The sequence below is a fragment of the Capra hircus genome, unplaced genomic scaffold, assembly GCF_001704415.2.
Source record: "Capra hircus breed San Clemente unplaced genomic scaffold, ASM170441v1, whole genome shotgun sequence".
Classification (NCBI taxonomy): Eukaryota; Metazoa; Chordata; class Mammalia; order Artiodactyla; family Bovidae; genus Capra; species Capra hircus.
Genome location: NW_017189907.1, coordinates 82,323 through 86,831, shown reverse-complemented (window position 1 = coordinate 86,831; position 4,509 = coordinate 82,323). Strand labels below are relative to the sequence as shown.

General features: G+C 42.5%; 1 pseudogene; it reads right to left on the bottom strand.

Moving 5' to 3' along the window:
- Positions 1-2,038: 2,038 nt before the first annotated feature.
- LOC108634726 lies at positions 2,039-3,726 on the bottom strand (annotated as a pseudogene).
- Positions 3,727-4,509: the final 783 nt, after the last annotated feature.

The following is a 4,509-nucleotide window of genomic DNA, read 5'->3' as shown; positions in this document are numbered from 1 at the left end:
ACTAGTCATGCATGCGTGTGAGAGTTGGAACATAAAAATGGCTGAGCACCAAAGAATTGATGCTTTTGAACTGTGGTGTTGGTGAAGATTCTTGAGTGTCTCTTGGACTGGCAGTGAGATCAAGCCAGTCAGTCCTACAGGAAATCATCACTGAATAGTCACTGTAAGGAATGATACTGAAAGTGAAACTCCAATACTTCGACCACCTTATGGGGAGAGCTGACTCATTGGAATACACCCTGATGCTGGAAAAGATTGAAGGAAGGAGGAAGGGATGACAGCTAATGAGATGGTTGGATGGCATCACAAACTCAATGGACTTGAGCTTGAGCAAGCTCCAGGAGACGGTGAAGGACAGAGAAGCCTGTTGTCTGCAGTCCATGGGATCACAAAGAGTGAACACGACTGCCCAACAACAAATTATTGTTTGTCTTGCTTGATGTTTTTCTTGTTTCTGAGGGTTTTCACTTCTAATTAAATTTGTTATTTGAAACTCATGGAAGGTCTAGGACCAAAAGTTTTTCTACAAATAAGAGACAGAGTACATTGGTGGGGGTTGGGCAGGGGAAGGTCTATCACTGGGAAAGCCCTGCAGGGTCCTGCTCAGTTATATGATGAAACAGACTGATAATGCCGAGTGTTCAGTAGAAATGGAAATGCCAGAACTGTTAGTGTAAATACACATTGCTTCAATCAGTTTGAAACAAGCAGTTGACTGTACCTGCATGTTAGAATGGCTCAGTCAGTAACATCTGCCTGCAATGGAGGAGACCTTGGTTTGAACCCTGGTTCAGGAAAATCCTCTGGAGAAGAAAATGCTCACTCATTATTGTTTTCTTGCCTGGGATATCGTATAGACAGTGGAGCCTGGTTGGCTAGAGTCTATGGGATTGTAACAGTTAAATACCACTTAGCAACTAATCCACTACCACCTACATTATCAGAAAATCTCATATCTAGACATATACATACAGCTATCCTAGAGAAATTACAATGAAAGACACAAACATGTTCATATGCAGCTTATTTGAAAAGGAAAAATAAGAGCCATAAATTTCAGGCACAGTAGAATGGACATATAAGACTATGCCCATTCATCTGAGGGAATTCTACCCAGCAATCAAAAAAGGATGTTCCACAGCTACATACAATAAGAATGCATCTCATTTATTTAAAGGAAAACCAAGACCAGGGGAACAGAAAGTCTATTGTGTAATTTTATTTATTTAAAATTTGAAACAAAGAAAAATGAATCCCTGGTGCTAGAGGTCTGAGAAGTGGTTACTTTGAGGGGCAGAGAGTGGCCAGTAAGGAACATGGAGATATCAAAGCTACTTGATTATAGAGAGATGAAACAAATACAATCTCAGTTACAATAAAGCCATTTTCTTAGTCTCCAAAATAACTGTAGATGGTTACTGATGCCGTGAAATTAAAAGATGCTCCCTCCTTGGAAGAAAAGTTGTGACAAAGCTAGAGAATGTATTAAAAGAAAGAGACATTACTTTGCCAACAAATGCCCATAAAGTCAAAGCTATGGTTTTTCCAGTAGTCAGATACAGATGGAGGAGCTGCACCATAAAGAAGGCTGAGTGCTGAAGAATTGATCTTTTCAAACTGTGGTGCTGGAGAATGGAGAAGACTCTTGAGAGTCCCTTGGACTGCAAGGAGATTCAACCAGTCAATCCTAAGAGAAATCAACCCTAAAAATTCAGTGGAAAAACTGATGCTGAAGCTACAATATTTTGGCCTCCTGATGGGAAGAGTCAACTCACTGGGAAAAAAAAAAAAAGAAAACAAAACACTTGATACTGGGAATATTGAAGACAGGAGCAGAAGGCATTACAGAGGATGAGATGGTTGGATAGCATCAGCAACCCAATGGAATGAGTTTGAGCAAGCTTCAGGAAATGGTGATGGACAGTGAAGCCTGACATAGGGTCAGGGAGCAAGTTCACAGGGTCAAAGGGAGTCAGACACGACTGAGCAACTGAACAACAAAAGCCAGGCAGGGTCTTTATATACAGCAGGCTGAACCTCAATAGGGCTTTTTTGAATTTCTGGAGGTGGGTTGAACATAATTTTTTAGCCAGATCCCTTACTGCAACACGTATGGAATATTTTGTGTTCATAGACAATTTTCTTTGCAATTTTTCTGGCTGGTGCTTGGGAGTCAGTGTTCCTCACAATGATGGATGCTGTCTCTCTCAGTCCCAGCTGAACTGAACTTTGGATCATGACCTCTGTCTCAGAAGGCAATCCTCGCAAGTGCTTTGGCTTTTTGAATGACAGATGATTCTTGGTTTGGTTCTCTGTCTTTTCCTCCATGTTTGAACTTTGTAGCCAGCACTTGGAACATGGAAAGACCGTCCTGTTCCAGTGCCTCCAAGCGTGATTTACGAAGGATGTCACCAGTATGAAAATTTCGAGGCAAAACAGAATAACAAAGTGTTCATGTTTCCATGCCATGTTCTAAAATACGCCTCTACATTGGCAAAGGCTGACAATCTGTGATTGCAAACACGGCACACATAGGGCATTTTGCCAGGTGTGTGACTGTCGTTCATGTGCTGTAAGAGAACCTGACCTGTTTTGATGGGCAATTCACAGATATTACAGACCGTGGAGGGCTCCCAGGAAGCATGGACACTTTCAGTGTGACACCGCAGCTGGAACGAGGTGGGAAACTGGCGGTGGCAGTGCTGGCAGGTAGTGTGGGTTTCCCAGCTGTCACCCTTCTGCCTCTCAAGCTCCAGATGGTTCCTCAGGTGGGTCATAAACTTGACATATTTTAGAACACTCAAGCCACTGAGGCTTTTAAAGGCTGTGTGAGTCTTCTGTTCTGGCTGCCATCTCTTGTATGCTGCCATAGTAAAAGCCATCAAATAACATGGTCAGATTTACGTTCATGGGATCAACAGTCTTGCTCTGACTTGCAAGAGTCAAAAAGTCCATTTTCTCCAGCCCTTACAAACTATATGTTCTTTCTGGATCCATAAGACTGAAGCATGCCTGGTCATTGGCATGAGTCCGTGAAAATGATGCCCCACCATGAACATGGCTTGGTGAGGTCAGGGCAATCTTCCAAGGTCATAATCGTGTTTTTCCAGGAGAGATACCTGGAGGGGCCACGGTGGAGGCAGGTCCCCCTGGGATTCCGTCGCTGAGTTTGAGTCTTTTGGGATTCCCACTGCTACACTTCACACCTGAAGTGGGACACCGCTTTGAATTAAGAGGGCTTTCATCCTTGCCTCCTAATGAGAGAACGGCTCCAGAGAGACAGTGAGGCCTCAGAGAGAGCAATTCTGAATTTTGAAGGACAGTTTCCAGACAGCTCATTTTATAATCAGGTTTAGATGAAGGCTCAGAAATAATAGAACTGCCTCTTCCTCCCCATACAGACTGAGAAGCTGGTGATACGGCAGCTGGCTCTGATCCTGGGGTCCTAAGATTTGACTGTTGCAACGTGCAGGAGGGATCTGAACTCACATGGTCCTTCGTTCTTCTTGAAAATGAGTCCCTGGTCACTCTGCTCAAAATGTTAGAAATGACTGGCTTTGAACCTGAAATCACTCTGACAAAGGTTTCAGCATCCTCATTGACATGCTCCACTCCAACAAAGATGACCTCAGCTTCGTCGTCCTTATTTCTGGATTTGGATGCAGCGGTCTTTTTCACGGGTTGTGGTGGTGCTTGTGCTTCCTCACATGGGAAGAGATGGACCATTTTGCCCTCACTTTTGGCTTCAAGTGGCCCCTTCTAGTGTTTTTTTTTTTTTTTTTTCTCACCTAAAAGCAATCACCAGAAAACGTCATCCCCTCTGATCTCAGGTGTCACTCTCTGTGGTTTCAGTTAATCCTCAGTTGTTCACCGAGAATATTAAATGGAAAACTCCAGAAATATATAACTAATGCATTTTAATCTGCAGGTAATTCTGAAGAGTGTGATTGGAATCTCACACCATCCTGCATCCTCCTGCCCAGAATGTGAATCATTCCTTAGTCCTGAACATTCCACTCGTTTGTCACTTGGTTACCACAATGACTGTTGAAATATCACAGGGCTTGTGACCAAGTCATCCTTATTTTACTCAATAATAGCCCCAAACCATAAGTGGAGGGATGCTGGTCATTTAGATATGCCAGAGAAAATCCATTAAGTGCTACCTTTAAGTGAAAAGTTCAAAGTTCTCAATTTGATGCAAAAAGAGAAAGGAAAAATGTATGCTGAGGTTGCTAATATCTGCGGTGAATGTGAAGAAGAGAAAATAAATCTGGGATAGTTTCCTGTCAAACCTCAAACTGCTAAAGTATGGCCACAGGGCATAGTAAGTGCTTAGTTAGGGTGAAAAAAAAATCACTCATTTAGTACAGTAATATATTTAACATAGCGACTACACTCACAAAAATTTTATAAAAGTATATTGTTATACTTGTTCTGTGTTATTATTACACCTTCCCTGATGGCTCAGATGGTAAAGTGTCTGCCTACAATTTGGGAGACCCGGGT